The 20350-nt window shown below is 33.8% G+C and overlaps 1 long non-coding RNA gene across 4 annotated transcripts in view; it reads right to left on the bottom strand.

Annotated features, from left to right (window-relative positions):
* Nucleotides 1–5515: 5515 nt before the first annotated feature.
* LOC137646038 (uncharacterized) overlaps nt 5516–20350 on the bottom strand; it is a 34824-nt gene continuing 19989 nt past the window's right edge. For 2 of the 4 annotated variants that reach the window (XR_011045383.1, XR_011045382.1), the window contains exons 2-4: nt 19720–19992; nt 11043–11221; nt 5516–5674 (exon numbers count right to left, since the gene is read on the bottom strand). This is a non-coding gene — a long non-coding RNA (uncharacterized lncRNA). Of the gene's footprint in view, nt 5675–10925; nt 11222–19719; nt 19993–20350 lie in introns of all 4 variants that reach the window. The other 2 variants (XR_011045384.1, XR_011045385.1) reach the window with 2 other exon arrangements.

The following is a 20350-nucleotide window of genomic DNA, read 5'->3' as shown; positions in this document are numbered from 1 at the left end:
TTTATAGAATTTCCATGATTACCAGGAATCGTGTAATAACCACTAAAATGTATTGATAATAAAAACCACAGATTAGAGGACATTCTTTTTTATTTTAAATGTTTACATAGCATTTTTTTTTAATTCCTCATACGATACAGGTGAAACCCCATATATTTAACCTTTTTATGAGACATTTCTAAATAAATTATTCAAAGAACTGATGTAATGAGTTAATATGACAAGTCAAACTTAAAATATTGATCTAATAACAGAGAAGGAAAGTAAACCAAAAGAAATTGAACCAATTAGGTATTGAAATATTTCCTTGCCAGGTTTAAGATGTTCAATTTTAAACTCATGAATAAAAATAATTTTAAGGAGAGTATACAATTTCGTTCAAAAAATTTTACTTTTCCCTTAGCTATTCATGTTTTTAGGTTTTATTGTAACCAAGACTGGGACGGCCTAACATTATGCTTCTTCTGAAGTTCATAATTTTATAAAATATCTGTAATATACCTTTTAATGAAACTAGTCTTTAGGGATAAAATTTCATTTAAAAATTTTATCACTTTTAAATCACGCAATATATTTAGTCAATTCACACTACCATTCTTCAAGCAAAAATTGTTTCTCTTAACCTGTGGTTCTATTATCATGTATGCTTCGATATTTATCAAAATTTTCAGAATGTATAAAACTTAAAATACTTTAAATCAATCAAAATTAAATTCCTCGATTTTTGAACAATGGAAAAATTGCATTCTTACAAATTCAAGGAAAAATCACTAAGATTTTTGAAGGAACAATATTGAGAATTTCTAGATACAAGCTATTTGTATTATTTGTATGCAAGAGAAATACTCAAGGATTACCAAGATTTTTAAATCAAATCATTCCACCAAATTTACAATTAAGAATATGCGCAAGTGCGTGTTCGCTTGTGTTTGCCTGTGTGGTATGGGAAAAATAAGGGGGGGGAGGAGCTAAGTGTGACAAATAAGAAAAATAAAAGGGTTAAAGTATATCAGAGATTTAGGTAAAAAAGCTAGGGCAAAAGTATCAGAGGTTTAGGTCGAAAAGCTAGGGCAAAAGAATCAGACGTTTAGGTAAAAATGTTAGGGCAAAAGTATATCAGAGGTTTAGGTAAAAAAGTTAGGGCAAAAGTATATCAGAGGTTTAGGTAAAAAAGCTAGGGCAAAAGTATATCAGGTTTAGGTCGAAAAACTAGGGCAAAAGTATATCAGGTTTAGGTCGAAAAACTAGGGCAAAAGTATATCAGGTTTAGGTCGAAAAACTAGGGCAAAAGTATATCAGGTTTAGGTCGAAAAACTAGGGCAAAAGTATATCAGAGGTTTAGGTAAAAAAAAACTAGGGCAAAAGTATGAGAGGTTTAGGTAAAAAAAACTAGGGCAAAAGTATATCAAGAGGTTTGGGTAAAAAAGCTAGGGCAAAAGTATATCAGAAGTTTAGGTCGAAAAGAAAGGGCAAAAGTATATCAGAGGTTTAGGTCGAAAAACTAGGGCAAAAGTATATCAGAGGTTTAGGTCGAAAAACTAGGGCATAAGTATATCAGAGGTTTAGGTCGAAAAACTAGGGCATAAGTATATCAGAAGTTTAGGTTGAAAAACTAGGGCAAAAGTATATCAGAGGTTTAGGTCGAAAAGAAAGGGCAAAAGTATATCAGAAGTTTAGGTCGAAAAACTAGGGCAAAAGTATATCAGGTTTAGGTCGAAAAACTAGGGCAAAAGTATATCAGAAGTCTAGGTTGAAAAACTAGGGCAAAAGTATATCAGAGGTTTAGGTCGAAAAACTAGGGCAAAAGTATATTAGAAGTTTAGGTTGAAAAACTAGGGCAAAAGTATATCAGAAGTTTAGGTTGAAAAACTAGGGCAAAAGTATATCGGAGGTTTAGGCCGAAAAACTAGGGCAAAAGTATATAAAGAATTTTAGGTCGAAAAACTAGGGCAAAAGTATATCAGAGGTTTAGGTCGAAAAACTAGGGCAAAAGTATATCTGAGGTTTAGGTCGAAAAACTAGGGCAAAAGTATATCAGAGTTTTAGGTTGAAAAACTAGGGCAAACGTATATCAAGAGGTTTAGGTTGAAAAACTAGGGCAAAAGTATATCAGAAGTTTAGGTCGACAAGCTAGGGCAAAAGTATATCAGAAGTTTAGGTCGAAAAACTAGGGCAAAAGTTTATCAGAAGTTTAGGTTGAAAAACTAAGGCAAAAGTATATCAGAAGTTTAGGTTGAAAAACTAAGGCAAAAGTATATCAGAAGTCTAGGTTGAAAAACTAAGGCAAAAGTATATCAGAAGTTTAGGTTGAAAAACTATGGCAAAAGTATATCAGAAGTTTAGGTCGAAAAGCAAGGGCAAAAGTATATCAGAAGTTTAGGTCGAAAAACTAGGGCAAAAGTATATCAGAAGTTTAGGTCGAAAAACTAGGGCAAAATTTATCAGAGGTTTAGGTCGAAAAGCTAGGGAAAAAGTATTAAGGTTTAGGTCGAAAAACTAGGGCAAAAGTATATCAGAGGTTTAGGTCTAAAAGCTGGGGCATAAGTATATCAGAGGGTTAGGTAAAAAAGCTAGGACAAAAGTATATCAAGAGATTTAGGTAAAAAAGCTATGGCAGAAGTATATCAAGAGGTTTAGGTAAAAAAGTTAGGGCAAAAGTATATCAGAGGTTTAGTTCGAAAAGCTGGGGCAAAAGTATATCGGAGGTTTAGGTCGAAAAACTAGGGCAAAAGTATGAGGTTTAGGTCGAAAAACTAGGGCAAAAGTATGAGAGGTTTAGGTAAAAAAAACTAGGGCAAAAGTATATCAAGAGGTTTGGGTAAAAAAGCTAGGGCAAAAGTATATCAAGAGGTTTAGGTCGAAAAGCTAGGGCATAAGTATTTCAGAGGTATAGGTCGAAAAGCTGGGGCAAAAGTATATGAGAGGTTTAGGTAAAAAAACTAGGGCAAAAGTATATCAGAGGTTTGGGTCGAAAAGCTGGGGCAAAAGTATGAGAGGTTTAGGTAAAAAAACTAGGGCAAAAGTATATCAGAGGTTTAGGTCGAAAAGCTGGGGCAAAAGTATGAGAGGTTTAGGTAAAAAAACTAGGGCAAAAGTATATCAAGAGGTTTGGGTAAAAAAGCTAGGGCAAAAGTATATCAGAGGTTTAGGTAAAAAAGCTATGGCAAAAGTATATCAAGAGGTTTAGGTAAAAAGGTTAGGGCTAAAGTATATCAAAGGTTTAGGTCGAAAAGCTAGGGCAAAAGTACATCAGAGATTTAGGTCAAAAAGTTAGGGCATAAGTATATCAGAGGTTTAGTTCGAAAAGCTGGGGCAAAAGTATATCAGAGTTTTAGGTCGAAAAGCTAGGGCAAAAGTATATCAAGAGGTTTAGGTAAAAAAGTTAGGGCATAAGTATATCAGAGGTTTAGTTCGAAAAGCTGGGGCAAAAGTATATTTGAGGTTTAGGTCGAAAAACTAGGGCAAAAGTATATCAAGAGGATTGGGTAAAAAAGCTAGGGCAAAAGTATATCAAGAGGTTTAGGTAAAAAAGCTAGGGCAAAAGTATATCAAGAGGTTTAGGTAAAAAAGTTAGGGCAAAAGTATATCAGAGGTTTAGGTCGAAAAGCTAGGGCAAAAGTATATCAGAGGTTTAGGTCGAAAAGCTAGGGCAAAAGTATATTAGATTTAGGTAAAAAAGTTAGGGCAAAAGTATATCAGAGGTTTAGGTCAAAAAGCTACGGCAGAAGTATATCAGAGGTTTAGGTAAAAAAACTAGGGCAAAAGTATATCAAGAGGTTTGGGTAAAAAAGGTAGGGCAAAAGTATAAAGAGGTTTAGGTAAAAAAAGGTAGGGCAAAAGTATATCAAGAGGTTTAGGTAAAAAAAACTAGGGCAAAAGTATATCAAGAGGTTTAGGTAAAAAATATAGGGCAAAAGTATATCAAGACGTAGGTCGAAAAACTATGGCATAAGTATATCAGAGGTTTAGGTCGAAAAGCTGGGGCAAAAGTATATCAGAGGTTTAGGTAAAAAAACTAGGGCAAAAGTATATCAAGAGGTTTGGGTAAAAAAGCTAGGGTAAAAGTATATCAAGAGGTTTGGGTAAAAAAGCTAGGGTAAAAGTATATCAAGAGGTTTAGGTAAAAAAGCTAGGGTAAAAGTATATCAAGAGGTTTAGGTAAAAAAGCTAGGGCAAAAGTATATCAGAGGTTTAGGTCAAAAAGCTACGGCAGAAGTATATCGGAGGTTTAGGTAAAAAAGCTAGGGTAAAAGTATATCAAGAGGTTTAGGTAAAAAAGCTAGGGCAAAAGTATATCAAGAGGTTTAGGTAAAAATGTTGGGGCAAAAGTATATCAAGAGGTTTAGGTAAAAATGTTGGGGCAAAAGTATATCAAGAGGTTTAGGTCGACAAGCTAGGGCAAAAGTATATCAAAGATTTAGGTCGACAAGCTAGGGCAAAAGTATATCAAGAGGTTTAGGTCGACAAGCTAGGGCAAAAGTATATCAAGAGGTTTAGGTTGACAAGCTAGGGCAAAAGTTTATCATTAGGTTTAAGTCGACAAGCTAGGGCAAAAGTTTATCATGAGGTTTAGGTCAACAAGCTAGGGCTAAAGTATATCAAGAGGTTTAGGTCGAAAAGCTAGGGCAAAAGTATATTAGATTTAGGTAAAAAAGTTAGGGCAAAAGTATCAGAGGTTTAGGTCAAAAAGCTACGGCAGAAGTATATCAGAGGTTTAGGTAAAAAAACTAGGGGAAAAGTATATCAAGAGGTTTGGGTAAAAAAGCTAGGGCAAAAGTATATCAAGAGGTTTAGGTCGACAAGCTAGGGCAAAAGTATATCAAGAGGTTTACAGGGCAAAAGTATAAGAGAGAGAGAGAGAGAGAGAGAGAGAGAGAGAGAGAGAGAGAGAGAGAGAGAGAGAGAGAGAGAGAGAGAGAGAGAGAGAGAGGGAGGGGGGTGTCTAAAAGCTAGGGCACAAGTATAACTGATACATGGTGCCAAATAAAGCTAATTTTATACGTAATTAAATAAAATTATTGTACATTTAACCATTCTGCCCTTACGCTAGTGCTAACCCGAATATATGCGCCATCTATTGCTTTGAAACAATCTCGAGATTGCTTAAACAAACTTGAGTTTGTCCAATTTTAAATCCTTTTTAAACAGACCTTCACTGACCCCTTACCACTTATGCTTTTAAAAATTTACCTAAACAGTTAATACTAAGGCAACAAGGGGAGCATATCTAATTGCTTTTGCTCCAAAACTAACATTCATTCTCTACCTAGATTATACAAGATTATTTGTTTCCTTTCTTTTCTCAGCACCCAATTGGTCAATGTCTGGATTCATGCCACTTAATTTCAGAGACTGAAAATTTACATTGTGAAATTTGAAAAGAAATATATCACTGAAAAGCCAAGTGTCCTAATCTTACGCTTGAAAACTTAAAATATTACACTTTTGCCAGCCAGAAAATTTTAGCAATTTAAATAAATGAGCACCGTCTTCTACAACATAAAGTGTGTGTGTGTGTGTGAACTCAGGAGAGACTTTAAAGATTCTTGAAATAACTGCTGTTGACTTATCCACATTCCTGCATTGCATCTTCTGTTAGATGGTGCTAGCGATAATGGGTCATTTAGGAAGTCCAGTTTCCGTTTATTTTCTCCCTTCAGTGCCAATTGGTTTTCTGAAAGTAAATATAATTAGTCAGCTGTGTGTTTTGATTTCACAGTTTTTTCACCAAAAAGATATGTCAGTCAATATAATGGGGCAAAAAATACTAAAATCTAAAGGGGCCTGGTGTTGCTGTCACTAATATTTAAAGTTTCTTCATCGTTGAGAACTACCACACAAAAATCAAACATTTGAAGCTTTGACAACTTTGAATTGATAAGGCACATTACTCAATATTCCAAATAAAAACCATCAAATACAGTAAAATACAAATATCAACACCATAGCTAATCAAATATACAGTATAATAAAAAGTTAAGATCTATAGCCACTAACAATAGTAAAATGCCAGAACCTCAATGGTAAAGTAAAGTAAAAATATCACTACTATAGCAACTTCTAAAATTCAGAACCATCTCTAACAAATAAATGTCAGAACTTAAACAATTCAAATTCAAAAGAAAATGTATCAGAACTTTTGAAAAAAAAAAAAAAATAATATTGTAAATAGAACTGTAGCCTGTCAAATCATATTGTAAATAGAACTGTAGCCTGTCAAATCATATTGTAAATAGAACTGTAGCCTGTCAAATCATATTGTAAATAGAACTGTAGCTTATAATATTGTAAATAGAACTGTAGCTTATAATATTGTAAATAGAACTGTTCCCTATCAAATAATTTAGTAAACAGTACTGTAGCCTATCAAATAATATTGTAAATGGAACTGTAACCAATCAAATAATATTGTAAATGGAACTGTAACCAATCAAATAACATTGTAAATGGAACTGTAACCAATCAAATAACATTGTAAATGGAACTGTAACCAATCAAATAACATTGTGAATGGAACTGTAACCAATCAAATAACATTGTGAATGGAACTGTAACCAATCAAATAACATTGTGAATGGAACTGTAACCAATCAAATAACATTGTAAATGGAACTGTAACCAATCAAATAACATTGTAAATGGAACTGTAACCAACCAAATAACATTGTAAATGGAACTGTAACCAATCAAATAACATTGTAAATGGAACTGTAACCAATCAAATAACATTGTAAATGGAACTGTAACCAATCAAATAATATTGTAAATGGAACTGTAACCAATCAAATAATATTGTAAATGGAACTGTAGCCTATCAAATAATATTGTAAATGGAACTGTAGCCTATCAAATAATATTGTAAATGGAACTGTAGCCTATCAAATAATATTGTAAACGGAACTGTAGCCTATCAAATAATATTGTAAACAGAACTGTAGCCTATCAAATAATATTGTAAACAGAACTGTAGCCTATCAAATAATATTGTAAATAGAACTGTAGCCTATCAAATGATAATATAAATAGAACTGTAGCCTATCAAATAATATTGTAAATGGAACAGTAGCCTATCAAATAATATTGTAAATAGAACTGTAGCCTATCAAATAATATTGTAAATAGAACTGTAGCCTATCAAATAATATTGTAAATGGAACAGTAGCCTATCAAATAATACTGTAAATAGAACTGTAGCCTATCAAATAATATTGTAAATAGAACTCTAGCCTATCAAATGATAATATAAACAGAACTGTAGCCTATCAAATGATAATATAAACAGAACTGTAGCCTATCAAATAATATTGTAAACAGAACTGTAGCCTATCAAATAATATTGTAAATAGAACTGTAGCCTATCAAATAATATTGTAAATAGAACTGTAGCCTATCAAATAATATTGTAAATAGAACTGTAGCCTATCAAATAATATTGTAAATAGAACTGTAGCCTATCAAATAATATTGTAAATAGAACTGTAGCCTATCAAATAATATTGTAAATAGAACAGTAGCCTATCAAATAATATTGTAAATGGAACAGTAGCCTATCAAATAATACTGTAAATAGAACTGTAGCCTATCAAATAATAATGTAAATAGAACTGTAGCCTATCAAATAATACTGTAAATAGAACTGTAGCCTATCAAATGATAATATAAATAGAACTGTAGCCTATCAAATAATATTGTAAACAGAACTGTAGCCTATCAAATTATACTGTAAATAGAACTGTAGCCTATCAAATTATACTGTAAATAGAACTGTAGCTTATAATATTATAAATGGAACTGTAGCCTATCAAATATTTAAGAAGTTGAGAATCATACCCACCCAGTCTAAAAATATCAAGAGCCAAAGCCACTCGTGTAAAGTAAACATGTCAGAACATCTAATAAAATCACAACCAATAGCAAAACTGTTAGCCAATTCCACTCAATGTAGAAAAAAAGGGAACTGTAGCTACTCAAATAAGTGCTAATAAACTAAAGACTTAGCTAGTATATTATCACAATCATAAACATAGAAAAAATTGATAGATAAAAAACCAAGTGCTTTATATATTCAATATAGATCGTAAATAAGTCTAAACCGTAGCCACTCACTATCAAGAATATAAATTGTCAAATTGTAGTCTCAAATCAAGAGGGTAAAACTTTTATAGAGCCACAAATACTTAAACCTATAGAAACCATAACTACACTAAACTTGGTAAAAATTACAAAATTATAACCACTCAAATTAGAGCAAAGGTTTGACCAATTGCCACTCAAAACATATGTAGATAGAAAAAAAAAGGCCATAGCCACTCAATGTGTATTACAATTGGCAGAATCATAGCCTTTCATATAACAGTAAATGATCAGAACCATAGCCACTCAACGTTTATAATAAAATGGCAGAACTCTAGCCCATCAAAAAACAGATCTCTCAAACGCCTAACCAATCAAGTAACTTAGAACCTCAAATGTCAAAACGATAGCCACTCAATGTCAATAGTAAAAATGCCAGTACTAGTCAATCAAATAACAGTAAAACTGTCAGAATCCTACCAATCAAATTAACTTCGGTATGCTAAAAAAAAAAAACTATTGTCAGTAACCACTAAAATATGGTAAAGGTTTCAGAATCATAGCCAATCAAATAGTGAAAATTTCAGAAACAACCACTGTCTTATAAAGTTTTAGACCCATACCCACTAACACAGCAAGACCGTCAAAATCACCTAAGTGATATTACTATAGCCATTGCCCCTCAAAGTGGCAAGATTGTCAGAATCATAGCCTAATAAAAACCGTAGATACTACAACAGTAACCAGAGATTCAAGAAAACATTATACCAGAGATATTCAGAAAACAACCACAAGCATTCATGAAAACAAGATACCAGCAGTAGTGACCAGAGATACTCAAAACAGTAATGATAGATAGTCAAGAAACCGTAACAAAACCATTGATATTCAAGAAACACTAACCATAGACATTAAAAAAAAAAAAACCACTAACCATAGATATTGAAGTAACACTAACCATAGACATTCAAGAAACAGCAGCCATAGATATTCAAGAAATTGACAAATATTCCACAAACGGTAGCCATGAATATTCAAGAAACTAACCACAAACTCAAGAGCCACTAACCACATATATTAAAGAATAAAAAAACTATAGATATTCAAGAAACACTATCCACAGACACGCAAGAAACACTAACCACAGATGCTCAGGTAACACTGACCCAAATGCTCAAGAAACACTAACCACATACTAAAAACAGTAACTAAGTACACAATCAAGAAATGCGAACCATAGAAAATGAAGCACTAACCATATTGAAGAAACAACCAGTCACTCAAATGTACAATACAATGTCAACCATAGCCACTCAAATGTATAGAAAAAAATTTAGTCACTCAATCACATAGTCAAAATTTCAATCATAGCAAAGGTGAAAAAAGGTTGAAAGGTGATGAGCAAGGAATAAGTGGACTGGATATTTTGAAAGTTTGCTGAACGTTGAGGATAATAGGGATGCACATACTGTAATTGCTGTTAGTTGTTGAGGTGCCAGTGATTGGAGATAAATATGAGACCAAGAGGAAGTGAAAAGAGCACTAGATGAAACTAGCAGGAAACGCACCTGGAATGGATGTTGTGTGGATTGAGATGTTAAATTAATAGGGGTGTGACTGTACTGGAATGGCTGGTTTCATTGTTTAATATATGTTATGTTATCGATGGTGTCAGTGGATTGCATGTGTTGTTCCGCTACACATAGGTAAGGGAGTGTGCATGAGTTGTAATTCTAGGAGTAGACTATTAGTTTGCTGAACATGGTTGAAGTGTATGATAGCGTGTTGAAAGGATTAAGGATAAAACAGAAGTAAATGGTGACTTTAGAAGAGGTAGGGAATGTATAGATCAGATTTTTATAGGCAGGTATGCAAGAAATATTTAGCAAAAGGTATGGAGGTATAGGTTGCATTTATGGATCTGGAGAAAGCTTGCGAGAGAGTTGATAGGGAAGCCATGTGGAATGTGATGAGGTATTATGGAATTGGTGGGAGGTTGTTGCAAGCGGTGAAGAGTATACATACGCAGTAAAGCACGTGTTAGGATAGGGAATGGAGCGAACTTCCCAGTGAGTGGAGCAGACAGGGATGTGTGATGTCGCCATGGTGGTTCAGTTTGTTGATGGAGCTATAAGAGGTGAACTAGTAGTTTGCACATGATACTGTATTGGTTGCAGACTGAAGTTGGATTTATTAGTATCAGATTGAAAGGTTATGTGAGAAGGATGTTGAGAGTTGATGCAGTTAAGAGATGCATGAGAGGAGTGTGGTGTCTAGATTGAATGCTATTAGAGAAGTAGATCAGTTTAAGTGTAGATTCTGTTGTTGCTGAACTTGCTGCAAATGGTGAAGTGGAAGCAAATATCCGTAAATGAAGGATGTCAAGTGTCGGGGCAGTGAAGGAAGTAGTAAACAATATAGGATTAGGGATGAATGTAAAGAGTTTTGTGAAAATGTGATTGTATCAACCGATTTATAGATCAAACTTGTGGGGAATAAAAACTAATGTATTCAAGATAATACGAATGAGGAGTATGGCGGGTGTATCTATTGAATATTGCTAGGAACGAAATTGTGATGTTCAGAATAGTTGAAAAATTAATTAGCAGCTAGAGTGGATATGAATATGTTGCGGTGGTTTGGCTATAATGTGAGGATGGAAAATGGTCATTTGCTGAAGGTGATCAATGCAAGAGTTAATGGGAGAAGTACAAGAGGAAGGCAAAGGTTTGGAAGAATGGATGGAGTCAAGAAGGCCTTACGTGACAGGAGGATTGATGCGAGGCCAAAGAGCCTGCTAGAAATATGAATGAACGGCGAGCAATTGTGACAGTTCCGATATACCCTGTTACCTGGGTTCACCTTGGCAACCGCTGAGGTAGTGGAAGTAGTGGAGTCAGCATATGAGTCTTCATTTGTGGTGGAAATGAGGAAGGATATGCAGTGGCACCCTAGCAATACCAACTAACCTTGAGTGTCCATTGTCAAACAGGAACGTTGAGTAAAATACCCTGGTTTCTTTTTTGATATCTGGTACCTCCCAAAATTGGGGGAAGCGCCATGGTAGATATATTACTGTACTTCATACTATAGATTCTTCAAACATTAATGCATCTCTCCCATGAAACTTGCCTTGCCTTCTGTTCACCTAAAAAGGATTAAAATTTAATTACCAAATAATGTATTACAATTCATTGTAAATCATTAAAACTTACTCAATGCTTAGATTTTACAGGAATTCTGTTGACAATAACTAATCAAATGACAAATATTTGTTTTATCAGTTTCATAATGGATTTGTATTAGATGACAATACTTTTTAGCTTTAACTACTCTTTCTGTTCGTTAGCAATAATTTATTATCGGCAGACCTAAGTTAAAATATGTGCCTTCTCAATTATGACTTATGTATGCCGAAGAAATATAGTTCTCCCAAGTTAAAACGCTTAAAGTAAGGGAATAATTAAAAACTGAATAGCGGACCTAAATTCTTTATTACAAACATTTTTATTTGCCGAGTTTATGTACACTTCACAGCCTTCGCTAGTTCACGGTTCGCTGTTTTATGACTGGCTAATTACCAAATCATCCGTCATCCCAACTGTCATTGTTTATCTTGGCTCGTAATTTGAGATTTAGTTTTGATCCTTTTCTTTTTTTTTTTTTTTTCAAAGATGAGTTACGCCTTATAGGAAAGCTTTCGATGCAACAAATACCTTAAATACTGGTAAAAGAAATTTGATATTTTACAGAGCTTTAAAGGTTAAAGCATTTTAGCAATGTCAAGTTGAGTAACTGTACAGTAGATATAGAAGCTACTTGAGAAATAGCGCAATATTGCATACCAGTTCATTACCGTCAGCCGATTTTCATCTTATTTTTACCCGTTCATTTGATATTTACTTCTCTTATCAAAAGATATTGACAGAGTTCAAGACCCATTACGAATTATTTTGGTTAAAAAAGCAAAGCTTAAAATCTCAAGGAAGAGCTATACGGGTGCTTAGTTAATCACAACAGTAACTGCTAAACTGCTCCCCTCCCCTCAACAAACTAGTTATCCATACATACAGTTTAAAGTCACCTCTTTTCAAAAATCCACAAAGCCCATGTCAATGTCAAGAATTTTAACTTTTGGACACGTTCTCTTATATACGTAATTCTAAATTATCTATTTAAACAAAATGAAAAGCACGGCAATTTCGGTAAATTATCTTGAAAGGTCTAATTCGAAACTAGAAACTAAGACACTTAGCGATTAATTTACCCTATTTTGTTATATAAACGACAGTTCACTAAGCTCATTGTGAGGTATGAATTTCATAATTTTGGTCATCCGTGGTATTCACCCTTTCCAGGCCACAATCAACTCCGCAATGCTAAATAGTTTAATAACACTAATGATTCAATACTGCAATTATGCCATGAACTAAATCTTATAATTGAAACTGCAAGGTTTTTAAAAGATTATGCAAATGACTGATATGAAGGTTTACACTATTGTAGCTTCAATTTAAATTGTCATATGCTAGAAATTTATATTTTTTGTAATAATTTTCTTTTAGCATTGGTCTACAATTATTGAGGGACCCCCAGCTTACATTTTAATTAGATAGAATATATTAGGACTAATAAACAAATTAATAAAACTTACAGAACACTAAACTTTACATCCCTAAGCTCCTATTGTCTTAAAGATTTTGTGACCATTTTAAGCATTTTATAACCTGTTTATTTATACGTCGTAAAGTTCATTGAACTTTTTTCTTAATATTCCTTGCAAAGCTTTAGCCTACAAAATGAGAATTGGTATATTCCAACGAGCGAATATCTAATTCCATTTACCATTACGTACACAACATATTCTTTTTAGCCTCTCATAAGTTATCATTGGACATTTAATTTCTCGACCGACATTAGTTACCCAGTTGAAATAATTTTCTATATTTTGTTTTTTTGAGATGGTTAAACAATTTTCATCCTCCATCCATTTAATTTCGTACCAATGAATGGATTTAAAACGCGTGGCTGATTGAAAGCTAAGCTATCTTCGGAGTAATCCAGCATACGGTTAAAAATCACTCTTGTCTGTCACTTGGACATTTTTTAATGAAATGCAATTTGCGTGCAGAACGAAAATCAAATTGGCAAAGTACAGGTTTGAGATTTATCTAAAGAGGAGAACTGTTGTTGGGTAAAAAAGCCTGAAATGTGAGCGGATTCGCTATTACCGAGCCCATGAGATTTTGGATTAATTGAAAAATTAGACCAGAATACTACCCTTAAGGACAAACTTTAAACTTCAACATTTTGTCAAGCAATAGAATGCTTCAATAAAACTTGAAATACTTAGTCCAGACTAATGCTGTTTGAAATTCCCATTCATAACTTAAGAATCTACCCAATTGCTGAAAAAAGGTAAATACTATATTTACCGATTTGGCAATTTTATGTGGAAGGTCTCACATGATTAAACCAAATTATACACATTTACGGTTGTGCTATTCATCTTACTAGAGAGAAATATGTCATACCTAAACTTTGTTCAACAGCTAAAATTGTGAAATACTTTGATATGAAAAAACAAAACATTAGCTCTAAAATAAATTACTAATCAACATCTTACTATGAACTATAGTTTAAGAAAAATTTAATATTTATGACAGCTTGCTAATAATTATGGCAAGGACTACACAAAGGAATTTAAAACTTTATATAAAGCTGCATTTTAAGGCCTTCAAATTTTGCACGTTTCAGTAGACCTATCACTAATGAAGACTACTATCCCCTGACCATTTGTGTTAATATTTCTTAGAATGAATGGAGAGAGTAGTTACGTTACGCCATCAATGGCTAAAATAGCAATACAATGCTTGAGGATACACTCTAGCACTATCTTATTTCTCTTGTTTCATTAAAATTTTAATAGTTATACAGGAGATATTTTAGTGTTACTGTTCTTGAAACTTTTTTCCTTGTTTCCTTTCCTTACAGGTCTATTTTCCCTGTTGGAGCCCCTAGGCTTATAGTATCTTGCTTTTCCAACTTGGGTTGTAGCTTAGCAATTAATAATAATATTAACAATAATAATGATAATATACAGTTTGACTACATAAACAGTATACCCGAAAAGACCACATTTAGATCTGTATCAACTCTGAGGTTGTCAAAGATTTAAAAAAAAAAAAAAAAAAAGTCAGTTCTCTAGCGAGGTTTGGGTGGGAAAGTTTCCAATATCTTTAGCGAGACACACTTTTCTCAAAACAATACTCTAAGCGCAGTCAGTTTAAAAGATGGGCTATATAACTAAAATTTTCACTTCCCTTGCTAATCAACAATTAAGAGGTAAACAAAGTAATTTTCGTGAATGGATCCCGAATATTGATAGCTCAGCGTCAAGCTATATAAAAATATTTTTAAGGTTGAAAACTTCCACCAATAGATATGATTAGCTAAATGTCCAAGATTAAGCAATACATTTTCTGTTCAAAGGAAGTGCTTGACATCAGCAAAAAAAAGTTTGAATAATAAGCCAGTTTGGAAACAAACCACATCAGATTTCTGCACAGACATAAAACATAGCTAACTACAACTCCAGTCTACATCAGTTTAAAGGTCACTCACGAATGGCAGAGGCAAGGGACAGTGACATTGCCCTAGCAAGCAGATTAATGCCCTAAAGACTTGACCATAAATGGATATGATCAAGGCCCAAGCTACCTCTTCATCCAAGCTAGGGCCAAGGAGGATCAGCAGGTAGACCTGTAGGTGGCTCCCAAAACCAACACCCTCCTTAGCTCGCAAGGATGCTAAGGTTGCATCACCCGAGGGATTTAAAGTTTGAGCGGAACTTTAACCCCAGTCTGAAGATCACTAGTCAGGGACGTTACCAAACAGGTCACAACCACCTTAAAGATACTTTATGCATTGGGTACGTAAACACATGTGCTTTGTGTATAGTTTTTCCTAGGTCTGTCAAAAGGAAAAATTCTGCACCCTATATGACATTTTTACACCTAAATATTTAAATTAAATAGCGTAACCAGAGGTAAATGACAAATGCACGGTATCGTAAACGTTATATACACTATCGTACACGTTATAAACCTTCATATTCCTATTATGAATGGTGAATTGCTACAGTAAATTTCAGAGCAATCTCTAGTAAACTTAACTAGAGACATTTTGAAGTTTCTTTTTGATATTACGGGATCGTATATACTAATCCATTTAAGTAACTCCAGTTCAATTAAATTAAGTTAGAATTTACCACGGCAACTAGCCGTATCCAGAGGGACTAAGTTAACATTTATCACCTTACTGTAGATATATTATGGTATGCTTAAAATATTCTAAAACCACCACTTTGCGTTTAACAAGGTCACCATGGGAAGGACAACATAAAAACCTGGTTTGTATTTACAATTTGACGGCCTTAAGATATAGAAATACAAGAAACCAATATATAAATGACAATCCTAAAAAAAAAAAAAAAAAAAAAAAAAAAAAAAAAAAAAAAAAAAAAAAAAAAAAAAAAAAAAACCACACACTGCAAATCAAGAGCTTATACAACTTCATACAATTCAAGCAGCACGTTAAGATTCGACTTAGTAGCAGAAACCTGAAGCATTACCATTGTGTAAATTGCTTAATTCACAATAATGTCACCGCTACGACAACTTGAACGTAACTATCGAGACCAGTCAAGTAGGGAGTAATATAATGCAGTTATTGAGGGGGATCCTCAGAAATCTAATTTGTGCTTGCGTTATGAAATTTATGGAGTTAACAGGGTATTTTCAAAATACAAGGCTACAAGACTTTCAATGCTTTATAACCAACTGACGATTGGTTAAGTTACCATTATACTTTTTGTCATAAGCTACTTTGCACTTACACCATTTTATACTTTAATTTCTAGACAAATTACACGAACCACACACTTTTCCAACACGTTTTCCTGAGCTTTATCAATAATTCATTCACAATTTTCCTACCCCACCCCAAATACCAATTATGCGGGATTCCAATGAGAAACCGGAGTTTTGGGCGAAGAAAAATATTTGCAGCAATATCAGAAATAAATAAAAAACAATCACCAGTTTTAAAAATGTATGGTTTGTGAAAGTGACGTGACATTGAACCATAGTTGCCTATGACTTTCATCACATCCCTCAAATGGTTTTGACCCTTGACTATTCACTCCCAAGTATAATTTTCATTACTCCTCTCTTCTGGCTAAGCAGTACATGGTTGAGATGAGCACGATAATTGTGTGGCCCATTACTTAAGGGATAGTTTTGACTTAGATGAGCAACAATTACTATATACTGAACAGTTTAATGATAGTAAAGACCAGTTAAATACCCAAAATTAAATAAACTAATTTAAAAATTGAATATCCAATGTAAACTTCTTGGAACTAATGCGGATGGTTAAAAATGCCTTTTTAAAAAAATCCGGCTTCTGTAAAAATACTAGGGAGACAATAGCCAGTAATAAAAAATAAAACTGCCAAAAGCGAATATAAACAACCAAAAAGTAAACCATAAGACTTTCACAATGAAATGAGATTAATATTTAGTTCTTTAGTTAGGTAGTGGCCCCACTAGTTAGAAAAATACTCAAAATGACCAACACTCTTCCATTTCTTACAGCAAATACCAGTTGGCTAGAAATCAAAGTATACCAGATAATTTTCCTATTATCTTGTGCTTTTAACCATTCCTTATAATGAATATTGAGGCAAACCACCCGTCCATAAGTTTTACTACCCACCACAAAAACTGGGGGACCCCAGTGGAAAACCAGGAGTTTGAGTGGATACATAAACCTAGGAATTTGCAACATTAAGAATATTTATAAACGCTCAAACTAAAGGTTGCAAAATACCTGGTTCATGTAAATGACAAAGTATAATTATATCATTTATGACACGGCCCTCAAAGGGCCTTTGCTCTGCAGTGGCTTGCTTAGCTTACGTTTAAAATTTTATTACCCCCCCCTCCCCAAAAAAAAGATATGTCCAGCTTTCAAAAAAATTGCATTTATAAAAGATAATTAACATCCTAGGAGTTTGATAAATTGACGATTAACCCCTTTCATCAAAATCCTATGGGACACTATACGCAAAATTAAAATTTCATAGACATAGTTACTTTTGCATGCCATACACGTAAATGTATAATTTAAAACCCGTAATTTTAATCTTTAATTCTCCATACAAAATATGCTGTAATCTGCTGTATTCTAGTAAAATACAGTCGCCCGTAATTTTACCCTACTCTATTATCTTTAACAGGTTCGAGGCCATTATACTCTTTTACATCAATATATCAATTTTTAAAACTAAAAATCGTGGAATAAATGTTGACAGGTATTTTACCGTTTTAATGCAAATTTTTAACAATAGCTAATTAGAGGGTTTAAAAATTGAAACTAGAAAAAAAGACCTTTCCAAGCTCTAATTTTCAAGACTCGTAAAAGACAAATACCAGACTTTAGGATAGGTTTTACCAACTACGATTTTAGGATTTGGAATCATGGAATCCGAGCCATCTGACCCGGTTCTGGGATCGGAAAGGTCATTCAACGGCGGGAAATTGTAGCCAAGGGTGGACAGAGGGACTTGCATATTCCATTTATTAATGCGTGCAGTGCCCCTTTCAGTACAATAGTGGTAACCCCACCCCAAAACACACTGGGATGACACGTTCATTAACGCATTAAGTTTGATTGCAAAACCTCAAGACAATTACGCAATAAAAAAAAAGCCAAGAAAAATTAATTTTAATATTTCCGAAGATTTCAGAATCTTCAGGATATAATAAAGGTTAATGGCTAAGCAAAACTTTTTTTCTCATTTAAGGAAAAATTGGAATTCTCGACAAGATGAGGACTTTAAATAAGGTAAATTATATAACTAAATTCCCAATAGAAAAAAAAAAACTACTTTTCCTTACAGTATGTCTTGGGTTTTCAACATGTTTAACATTTGCACCTCAAACTGTTCCCCTGTTATCCCTCCGTTCCCGACGCACACAGATGGGAACCTGCGACTTTGGGTGGGAGGAGACAGGAAAACCCTGATTATTTAAAACTTTTGAGATAAGTAAAAGGCCACACAACCTAACACCCAACTAATCTAACCTAGTAGTTCCCAGGTCACGGACCAAAATGGGTGGCAAGCCCCAAACCCCCTTTCCCAGGTCACAGACCAAACCGGGTGGCAAGCCCCGAACCCCTTTCCCAAGTCACAGACCTAGCCGGGGGTAAGTCACAAACTTGGAGTATTAATCCTCCTAGGTCACAACCTTGCCCAGGTCACAGACTTAGCGCTACGGGCCGACCAAGGGAAAGGCCCGCACCAACAAGAAGAGTTGGCTGTAATACACTACGAACAAGAGACTTAGCGGAGGGCAAGACCCCGGACCCTCTTCCCATAAACTAAATTCAAATCTCAATTCCTAACCTTACGATTGACACTTTTGTCTTGGCAATCTTCACAGTCGAGTTTCAGGGAAAAAAAAAAAAGTTTACCTAAAAGATAACTAAAAAATGTACTTAAGACACTTTACGAACCGGAATAGACGTGTTTTGTAAAGTAAATAGAAAGTGAAACATTTCAGGGAATAGGGTCCCACTTTTTTGGATTTATTGTGCGTCCCCGAAAATAATGTATAAGGAAAAGGTAGTTTTACCTTAATTTATTGATTAGCCAGTAAATTTTCCCCACCCAAAAACCCCAGTTCCCATTGCGTGGCCCCATTACCGCAGGATACATTAAGGTGTATCATTTATTGGCAATGGAAATTAAGGTCATTTTAGAAGAAAACTGGTTTTCTATATAAAACTGCCTTCCGTTATTAGATTTTTTCCGCATTTTTCTATAATACCTTAAACTAAGTACCGTTTTCCCAAGGACTCAAATTTTTTGCCACCCTCGCCCTTTTCATTAATGCATGTTGAACAGCAAATCCTGGTATTACATTTGCAGTCTTCTCAACTGAAAGTACCTCCGATTTGGAAATTAATGATTCGGCAAGTTAGTTTTAAAATAAGCCAGAAAAGTTTTGTTACAGAATCATACTTCTGAAACAACTCTCCTTTTAAACAAGCGAGCCACCTAGCTCTAACAAAACCCATAAGTGTCTTCAAGCAGATGTTCTTTTAAAACTATGAAACTGAAAATACCGTAAATTATGCGATAGCTTCAAGTATAAATTTATTTTGAAGTGGCTAATTTATATGCAAGTATTAAGTAAAAAATCCTGTACTTCGCCAAAATATCTTGGGCTACTATGCCTCCAAATTCGTAAAACTGATATGCTAATAATTAACGCCTAGAATAAAATTATTTTTACAAAATATAAATGCAACATTTTATCACTAAAAAAAGTTTTTTGCCCAATATCACACGCTTCTGCTCAATTTCCTAAAACTTCCGGGAAGTTATTAGAAATAGAAAATTTCTAACATATGCCCTCAACAGTAACCAGTAGAGCATTATATATAATACAAAAACCACTTTACATCTCAAAAAAATGGAAAAAAAGATACCTTAGAGTAAATTACACCTATATAATTGTAAAAAAAAATTTACCATCTCAACAAGTCCCCGAATGATATGTTTTTATGACTACTTACCATGACAGCTAAGATTTTAATTCCATGACGAGTTTCAAGAATGCAGATTCACGAGTTTTTGTTTTTCCTCCAATTTCCATTGAAGACCAATATCGTGCTACTTCATCTCGTATAAAATTTTACAGCACAAGAGCCAATACTTCATTGATCCAAGGTATATGGGAACACTCCTGTCACACCAGGACCTCTGACTTCTCTTCCAGACCTCACGAATATCCAGGACTTGTCAGCCATCTTCTTCCAATCACTTGTCACCGGCAACTGACCGGCTTTCTGGAAGAAAAATTTGGGCGTTAACAGTAGCTGATGGTTCCAGGAATTTTACCATTTTTTTTTTCAAGGAAATATTGTATTTTTACTCTAGTTACAATTATCCATTAATATAATCAACAGACCAGTATAAAATTTGAGAAAATTTCTCATCCGAGGAAAATATGATTTGACAAAATCATATCAATTTAGAATCAGCTTGGTCATGACGTCATCTCTATATCTCTATATAATTAAACAAATATATTTTGATCCTTTAAACTAGTAAAATATAAATTAACTGATTATTTCTTTAATAAATGTCAGCAAATTGGAAAGGTGTACTTTCACAGTACTTTTTAGACATTTTTAACGTTAGGTA

This window comes from Palaemon carinicauda, chromosome 8 (assembly GCF_036898095.1).
Source record: "Palaemon carinicauda isolate YSFRI2023 chromosome 8, ASM3689809v2, whole genome shotgun sequence".
Classification (NCBI taxonomy): domain Eukaryota; kingdom Metazoa; phylum Arthropoda; class Malacostraca; order Decapoda; family Palaemonidae; genus Palaemon; species Palaemon carinicauda.
This window is presented reverse-complemented; position numbering and strand designations above follow the sequence as displayed.